The sequence below is a fragment of the Gadus chalcogrammus genome, chromosome 4, assembly GCF_026213295.1.
Source record: "Gadus chalcogrammus isolate NIFS_2021 chromosome 4, NIFS_Gcha_1.0, whole genome shotgun sequence".
NCBI classification, from domain to species: Eukaryota; Metazoa; Chordata; class Actinopteri; order Gadiformes; family Gadidae; genus Gadus; species Gadus chalcogrammus.
The window spans coordinates 29,179,409-29,189,408 of record NC_079415.1 but is presented as its reverse complement, the minus strand read 5'-3'; the positions used below and the strand labels follow the sequence as shown (position 1 = coordinate 29,189,408).

Genomic DNA, 10,000 nt, shown 5'->3' with positions numbered 1-10,000 from the left:
CTCTCGTCTTGCTTGTTGCTACATCACACAGGCCGTTTATGCCCCCTGGTGGCCAATCATGTCGCTGCAGCTTTGCAGTCCTTAGGTCCATCCTCTAAAGTCCTCAAAGGAGTTTCAGGTTCTGAGCGACCTGAACAACACCATTACCTAATCAACAACTAATTCATGTTTTTTACTATTTGCAGGTGGAAGAGAGACCTGAGAGGGATTTTCTGGATAAAGTAAGCATTTACATAGAGACACCAACAGAAATGATGGACTTAATCAAGAGAGAGAAGATTGACATATCCACACTCCTGCCATTACAAGGTTGTGACCGGGCCTGTGTTTCTCTCAGGGCTCCAGAACAGCTTCCACCCTATCAGCAGCCACGCTGGCCTCGCTGGGCGGGCCTTCGTCCCGCAGGGGCAGCTGTGATACGTCGTTCTCTGTGGAGACGGAGGCGTCCATCAGGGACATAAAGGTACTCAAAGGCAATCAGTGTGCTTTCATTTAATATGAACCTATAATATATCTATATTCTGTTCCATTTTAAAGATGGCCCTTGTATATCTGTATAATATGTATCAATAAAGATGGCCCCTGTATATCTCTGTAATATATATATGATGGACCATGGATATCTTTATGATATATATATATATATAATATATATATTATGTATATACTGTATATATATATATATATTAATAATGGCCCCTGTGTATCTGCATGATATGTATATATATATATATTAAAGATGACCCCTGTACATCTCTATCATATATAGATATAAATGACACCTGTATATCTCTATAATATACATAGATTAAGATGGCCCCTGTATACCTCTATAATATATATAAATTAAAGATAACCCCTCTGTATATCTCTATAATATATATAAATTAAAGGTGACCCCTCTGTATACCTCTATAATATATCTATTAAAAGAGGGCCCATGTATATCTGTATAATTAATATACAGATATATTAATTACCCCTCTGTATCCCTATAATATAACTATATTAACGATGGTAATCGTCTACCTGTATAATATATTTATATTAAAAGATGGCCCCTCTATATATCGCCCATTAAACACTCTGGACCCGGTTGGTTGTGGCTCCAGGACTCTCTGGCGGAGTCGGAGGAGAAGTACCGCAGAGCCATGGTGTCCAACGCCCAGCTGCACAACGAGAAGTCCTACCTCATGTACCAGGTGGACACGCTGAAGGAGGAGCTGGCCGACATGGAGGAGCGGCTGTGGGAGAAGCACCGCGAGCACGGCGACAAGACCAAGGTCAGCGGGTCGGGGGTCAGCGGGTCGGAGGTCAGCGGGCGGAGGTCACGGGCGGAGGTCACGGGCCTCCCGTCGCGTTTCTGACACCTGGGTTGACCCTGCGTAGGCAGTGTGTTCTGCTCTCTGGCATACCATGAGTGTGCAAGAAACGGCAGTAAATGATGCTTTAAAGGTGATATATCATACCACCAGGTGTGACTTCTGACATCCCAAGTGGGCGTGTCCACCTAGATGTGTGCTGGATAGATCAGTCTGCCAGCCTACCAAGTGGACTGTAGCAAACTCATCTATCCGTCATCGATCTAGGTGGACACGCCCACTTGTGATGTCACAAGAGGCCGATTTTCCAAACGGCTTGTAACGGCTAATCACACTCACACCTGGTGGGATAATATGTCACCTTTATACTCACCAAGCTACATTTAGTTACACTTATCCATATTTCTCCTTGAAACAGTGCGATATTTTTTGTGTCTATACATGATAAAGCTATGTACGATAAAAGGGATACACACGTTGTGGAGTGTGTTTCGCTGATGGCTGGTTGAGGCAGCCTCACGAGGCCCAGAGTCAGACTGATTGGACTCTGGGGCTGGGTGGGGCTGGGTGAGGCTGCACCACTGTGCTGCACCCCTGTGGTCCACCACAGGTTAAACCAGCCATCCATGTCACCACACACCCTCCCTGACATGGATGCATGGAATACCTGCTCTAAGCTTCAGCGCTGCAATGAACCGGTTTCGACAGCCTGTGTCCTGGAGCCCAGTAAGGCCACTGAGGTGGCGTGTGGGAGGGGAAGATGTGCTGCACACGTCATGTGGCGTCTGTTTCTCTTCCAGGAGTTGGACAGGGAGAGACACGCCCACGGCATCCTGCAGTTCAAGTTCAAGAACGTGGAGCAGACCCTGAGACAGAGCGAAGAACTGCTAAACGTGAGCACACACAGACACACACACACACACACACACACACACACACACACACACACACACACACACACACACACACACACACACACACACACACACACACACACACACACACACACGCATGCACGCACGCAGACACTTACACACAGACACACACACACGCAGACACACACGTACAAACTCAGAAAGACACGCACGCACGCATGCACACATACGCACACACACATTTGTGCGTCTTCGTGCATCTCTGGTTGGGGTGAGACTAAACAACTTATTCCTGCTCTTGCTATGTAACGTTTCTGCTCCAGGCTATCCCTATCTCTCATATACTCACATACTTACCTACCTTTCCTCCTTTTCTGTCCTCTGTCGCTTCCCTTACTTCCTAACGTACTTCGTGCGGGACACTTCCTGTGGTCAGGAGGTGGCTCAGATGCGTCTCGCGAGAGACGGCAGTGCCAGAGAGATCACTGACCTCCAGGAAACCTTGGAGTGGAAGGAGAAAAAGATAGCGGTACGCCATCACTGTAAAGGCTAGTACTGTACTAGCTGAACCAACTGACATTGGCTAGCATGATTGCTAACCACGCCACTGAGAAAAACACTTTATTTTCTACACTATTGCTTTCTAACAAAAATCAAGCCACTAACTTTCCTAGACAAGGTACTTATTGAATCTTCTAACTTCTCTTTGCTTTTCTCTTTTTTTTCTTTCTCGTATTTCTTTATTCTTGACTAACCACCGCTCACGTCTCTGGCACCAACCCCTCACGGCCACTTCCTACTTCTCGGCCAATCGTCAGGCCCTCGAAAGGCACGTGGAGTTTTCAGACTCTGTGCGGGGAGAGCGAGACCAGCTTAGGGGGGAGGTGGTTCTACATAGAGATTTGCTCAAGGTAACGGTTGATTTGAAGGTTTATATGTATTAATGAACAGAGCATGAGACTTCAAGTCAAAGCTAAATTTGACACAGTTAATTGAAACACTGGGATAAAAATGATGTCATTAACTGTGAGAAACATGATATGTGTACAGTATATACATACAAAAGGTTATTTATATATATAGATATATACCAGTATCTATATATAGTCCACAAGTAGGTCAACTAGTCAAACATTTTTGACTTGATTTCTTTCTACTCACACGTTAAATATTTGTTCAACATGTGCTATTTTATGGTTTCCCAATAGAAACATGGAATAGAGTTGTCACCAGAGATTACCACCAATGGTGATGCAGGCCAGATGGGGACCGATGGCACGGACTCACAGGAACTCCTCGCTGGGGGTGGAGAGAGCATGCTTGGTGAGTTGGATGCTTGACTTATGAATTGACGTACTGCCTCCTCTGCTCCTCTGAGCTGGAGGTATGGTTTTATAATAACCATTGAACAACGGCACCTTAAAGGTATAGTATGTACAGCCTGCCGCTAGGGGCCCCTCAATCAAAAAATAACAAAAAACGTAGTTTGATGACGTTGTGAAGGAGCGTGGGATCATGGGAGTTGTTGTCTTCACCACCATTGCTGGTGAAAATATCTGTCGTGACTCATGTTGTGAATTCAGTTTCAAGTACGAGTTTTATTGAAGTTACGTTTAGTCAGGTTCATTCACGTAATTTAATTTAATTTAAATGAAATAGTTGCAAGTAAATAAGGTTTACTTACCATTTGTTGAGTCAACTACCCAAATAGTTGTAGATAATGTTATGTGGGTATTTCTGGCATCTCTAATTCTGAGACCTGAACCCGTGATTTATTCTATGAATGGTGGTGCCCCGCGACGGTGGTGCCTCTCGGTGGTGGTGCCTCGTGGCAACCGGGCAGCGGGGCTCCGGTGGGAAACAATTGCGGGCAACAATCCCTTTCTCCTCCATGTCGCGGTTCATGTACTTCAGGGAGTCAAAGCCAAAGTTCCTTTCCCCCAATTCCTTCTCAACCATGGCTGAGATAACCCCACTACGAGTCCAGTTGTGGAAATACCAGAGACGTCAAAGAACCGACGTGTTATGAACCATAACACCAACAGCAGAACGGTTATCCAAATAACAAAGAAGTGTACAACACTTGCGTTACAGAGTGTGTATTCACACACACACACACACACACAGAGGCAGAGCAGGGTAGCTCTGCCTTTTACATCTAACGCCATTACTAGCTACTGGGGGACCATCGGCAGTCTAGGGCAACTCATATTAACGATAGACAACCTCATAAAGTGACATTTTCATGCCATGGGAACTTTAAGGGTGGGTTTGCAACATCAGTCTTTAGAGAAGTGTGCTTGATAATGTACTTGAACCTGAACTATGTTGTACTACACTATAATTGTATTTTCTCCTCAGATCCCTTCGTGATCAATTAATAATTCTGATAAATCTTTGTGTTCAATCTTCATCCTCTTTCAACACCTGTCTTTTTCTCAGCACCTTCGCTCTGTTTTTGTTTGTCCTTCTCTCCAATTACCCCATAATTGTCCATCTTAATCTATTCTCCAACCAATCAGAATGGATGAGGCTTGTCCTCTGATCCGGTCTGACTCTGAACTGACGAAACTCTGCTTGCTCCTCTAATTTTCTCCTTCTCAAAACAATCTTGCAGGCAGCATACAAGAGCAGCAGACAGATTTCAACTCGGGCCGAGCACCAACAGGCAGTAGTGACCATCTGACGGAAAACGTAACCGATAATATCTCCCCTAAAGTACATGACGCTTCCCCGTCACCTCCCTGTTCCCTAGTCGGGGAATACACCGGAACAGACGCGAGATCAAAGATAGGGATGGAAAGCCATTCGAGCAGAAGAGTGAGCAAGGAAAAGTACCCCGTAGGACCGGACAGACGCGGTGGATATCCAATCAAAACCGAGGGAAGAGCAAAGCAGTCAATCAGAAATGAACCCGCCCCTTACCATCTGACTGAGGGAGGTAAAGAGTACACGATCCAAACGGACAGGGCCAAAGGACTGAGTACTTGCAACAGGACAGACTCAAATGTGCAGCCTCACAATGACAAATATACAAAGTTCACCTGGAATCATCTCGTCGAGAGGGCAAACAAGGAGTCACTTAGCCCCGAGAGGCTCTCTAGAAACAAAGCAGCTGAATTCTGTTTTGGAGGAACCAATTTGCATGCAGCGTCAAACTCAAACAAAATGGATCCGTATTACTACGAGCATCCAATGAAGGCCCATAAATCAGGGCTTGTTTCTCCTCTGTCTGCGGAGGCTGGCTTCCTCCAGAGCAAAGCAGTGGCGTTGAATGGGTCTTCTGGCAAACAACATTTACTAAGTGGGGAGAATGAAAAGAATCGGCTTGTAGTCACAACTGTACCCTTGACTTATAAAGCCATTTTGCATCCCTGTTTTCATTTAAAAGTAAACGGCGTGCGCAAAGATAAACAGGAAACAAGAAATGAGGTAGAAAACAATGCTGGAAATATTCAGCATGACAAAACAAGTGATTTTGATTGTTTTACATACACACAAGGCACAGAAGGTGGAGAGAAGGATGTCAATCGGGAAAAGGCCGTTCTTTGTACTTGTATCCCTGTTGAAAATCAAGAACAAAATAATGGACCAACGGTGAAGATTATAACGCTCCCATACCTTACAGAGAGTGCTGCTCTTCTGAGGAGGAAGCAAACCTGGATCAGAAAACCACGGGGGAACCAAAGACTCAAATAGAACGAGCAGCGCCTCTCCTCATTGGACTGGAACCCTTTGGAGAATCAGGCCAGAGGAGGGGAAGGCATTGCGATTTTGGATCAACTCTTGAAATAACCTTAGAGGAAGAGTGCCCAATTGTGAAGAATGAGAGTCTTTGGGACATGGGGGGGATTTGGTCCAGACCAAGAAGTCAAACACACACAAATAGCACCGTAACTGATGATGTCGTGTTTGTGCAACATCCTGATCCAACCGGTGTAGACGGTTCCACGCTTGGAGGGGAAAACCGTCGGGCAAAGCTGAGTGAGATACAGTAACCACTCCATGGGATCTCCCGCATCAGCCTGACGCTTCTAAGTTGTACCACGCAGACTATAGTCCACAAACATTCAAGGGTGAAAAGAGGTCTGATGGAGGTTTATCACAACGGGAGGAGCATGCTAGCAAAGAGGGTAAGTGGAGTTCCTTATACATGGATCTGGACCACAAGACCAAGAATTTCCTAGAAGTGGAGACTTGCACTCAGGGAATAGCAGGGATGCTCCCACAGAGGATCTGTGGCTGTCACGGGGCGCAAGCGCTGACGCACGTTCGCAATGTCCAAGGAACAGGGTTGAGGTAGGCTCTTCCAAGCCAATGGTCTTGTCCTCCTCTCCTACAGAGATGTGTTACGCTGCCGCTCTCGGGGAGGCTGTTCAGGGCATGATGAAAGGGTTCATGGATGATCGCCACATGGCTGCAAAGATCTCCAAAATCCTCCCTCAGGTACCACTCTTATTCCAGCAGTGGCTATTGACTCTAGAGGATATACAGGAGAACCACACAGAGAATTTGGAGGATATACGGGAGAACAAAGCAGAGAATGTGAAGGACATACAGCAGAACCACATGGAGGATGTAGAGGATATACAGGGGAATAACATGGAGAATTTAGAGGACATACAAGGGAACCACACGGAGAATGTAGAGGAGACCACCGTCGGTCAGGGTCCTTTGGGTGACTTGAAGGGGCCCTTGTGTGATGCAAGTCATACCCTGGATGGCTTTCAAATGGCAGCACATGCACTTCTATTAAAGGACTTACCTTATATGAGGGGAGCCCCTTCCTGTCCGTTTCAGCAGGGATCTCCAATCACCGACACCATGGAACATAGTGCTACTCGTGTGAAGAGGATTAACTCCACAGAGAACCAAGAACCTCCGGTCCCCGTTTTGCACAACAGTGAATTGTTGTCCCATGTTGCCACAGTGGAGATGAGATCCACAACGAAATACACCCGTAACTTATTTGGAGTCATCGGTGGAGTCCGGCAGAAGAGTTCGAGGGTTATGAGAAATGGCAACCAAGAGGTTGAAAGAACCCCCTTGAGTGGCGGACCCAGAGTAGAGCTAGAGCTTTTAGGAGCGGAAGACCCCGGGAATCAGAAACCCCAGGGGGAGTTAAAGACGGCGACCGATTGTGACGAGATGGTCCCCACAGGACTCTTCATCAAAGACCGACGTTTGGTCCAAAGGTCAGGAAACCAAACCCAAACGGCACCGATTCCGACTGATAACGTCCAAACATGTTGGACAAAGGCCACAAAGGGCAAAGAGTGGTATAGAAATGCTCGTCTATGAATTTCAGGAAATGGTCATTCCGGAAATTCAGGAAATGGTCATTCCGGAATTGGCCATGATAAACCGTCCCCTTTGTGAGAAACACTTGAAAGAGTGTCAAAAGGCAGCTGGGATAACCGCACACCCGTCAAGGCTAAGTAACTGGCATCGCAAAGAAGATTCCATTGGATTACTGGACAGTTGTGTGGAAGCGAACTTGCTAGCTGGAACAGAGGCGACAGCAAAACACAGATCGACAGCACAGCTGGAGCTAACCCATATTACAGCCGATAGTAGAGGTCTTTGTTCAAGAAGGAGAAACCTCTCTGCTGCCAGTGTGTGTTAAACAACAGCAAGGAAGGAAGGGCCTTTCTTATAACGAGAGAAGAAACAAAAGGGCTGCAGCATATCCTAGACGTACAAATCTGTCAATATGTGTCATCGATACAATATACGATACGATACAACTTTATTAATTTATTGTTTAATTAATTGTATGGATTTGTATGTGTGTGTGTGTTTTGCTAATTTAATTTTAAAACCTTTCATCAATCATTAGTTTGATGTCTAAGTGTTGTATCACTCTCAGTGAGACTATCATAATATGTTTGTTTTGTTTGTATCATGTGTTTATTTTGATTTTCAATAAATAAAAAAATAAGAACAAATGTGAATGTCTGTGTGCATTTGTGCAACAAATTCTTCAATTCCTAGTTTGCTGTTTTATGTGGATATTTGTTCATTTGATATTAATTAATGTTATTAAATGCAATGAACACAAATGACAATTATGACCACTTAGAGAAGGATAATGAGGGACGTAAATTAAGACAGCAGCTGTCTGAACCTAGCTGAAGGATTGGTCACCCAAATTGTACTTTGATTATAACATTTAACAAAGTTTATTGTAAAACTAGTGGTCCAGCTCTCTCACATCACATGAACGTGGTAAGGGCAACCGGTCTCTCATTCTAATCAAAATCAGAACAAATCAATCTCATGATTCATGGCGTTACACTCATGCATGGCTCATAATAAACACTTATGAATGTGTTTGATGATTTCTGGTTCCTTTTAATTAATTGATTCTATCCATTTATATTGTGATCTTTAATACCAATTGCAGGATTTTCTAAATTTGCATGTGTGTTTCATAATGTACTGTAATGCATCTACATGTAAATTGTTGAATCACACACCTGATGTCTTCTATCATCATGCCTTCAGAGCTGCGACTGAAGAAGCTTGTTGACGAACGGGAGAGTCTACAAGATCAGGTGAGTGTTAAAATGATCTATGTTCTACGGTAATGCTTGCAGTTCTACATAAGTGTTTGTCTGTCTGTGTTGTTAGGGTTGTAAATATGAAATGGTAATTGAGTATAAGTGTGTGTGTGTGTGTGTGCCGTCTGTCTAACAGGTCAGGCGTCTGAAGTCTCAGTTGGACCAGAGGCAGAAAAACGGATCAGAGATTCCGGTTGCCGAAGGCGATGATGACCTCCTCGAGAACGGCCTAGACCCCCACATCCTGGACCTGCAGAGTGAGCCCCCATTCCCCCGAAACTTAAAAAAACAAAGTTTTCTAATAATCTTGTAATAATTTAGTAATCTAATAATTTAGTAATAGAGATTCTGTTTGCACAGAATCTGATTAGATCCTTGAATTGACTTTTGAATCATTCACTCAACCCTATTCTCTTTCCATGTTTCTATCCATAGCCAAATGTTTTATGCTGGAGCTGGTCGGCGTTGACGTGGTGCTCTTTGCTCTTGACACAGGGGACGCCAACCGACAAATCAGCGATCTCAAATTCAAACTGGTGAAATCAGAACAGGAAGTGACCGCTCAGGAGCAGAACGTACGAAACACCTTGTCCTACATCTTACTCATTTGTATCATTTGTCATTTGTACATAAATGAACCGCATGAGTTCTAGTCCACTAGTCTTCCTGGGGTCCACACACAACACAGCATTGGTAGTTTCTCCAAGTATTTAGCAGGCTGAAATAAAGTTCACTTTGCAAAGCATGAATCATGAAATGCATGAAACTCCAGAAAATAAAGACAATACGCTTCTGTTAACCTTTGACCTTTCCCTGCAGATCATACGGCTGGAGGGCCAGGTGTCGCGCTACAAGACGGCGTCGGAAAGTGCCGAAAAGGTGGAGGACGAACTTAAGGTGGAGAAACGCAAACTACAGCGAGAGGTAAGATGTCCTCTCGCTCTCTCTATACCAGGTTTACTGTCTTCTGTCTCTACCTATCATCCATACACTCCCCTAGGTATCTGTAGTACGTTTCACAATTGTTGTCTTTTTTGGTGTGTTTAGAAGAATAAAGATACATAGGCCCTACTTACCTCTCTGGTCTCTCTGTCTCTCCATCTGCTGTCTGTGTCTCCGTCTGTCTGTCTTTCTGTCCCTCTCAGCTGAGGGCAGCCCTGGACCGTGTGGAGGAGGTGGAGGTGAGCAACAGCCACCTCCAAGCGCCTGGAGAAGATAAAGGCTAACCGCAACGCACTGC

General features: G+C 44.9%; 1 pseudogene; it reads left to right on the top strand.

The window, feature by feature from the left end:
* Positions 1-10,000, top strand: part of LOC130380981 (leucine-rich repeat flightless-interacting protein 2-like) — a 17,959-nt pseudogene that overhangs the window by 4,335 nt on the left and 3,624 nt on the right.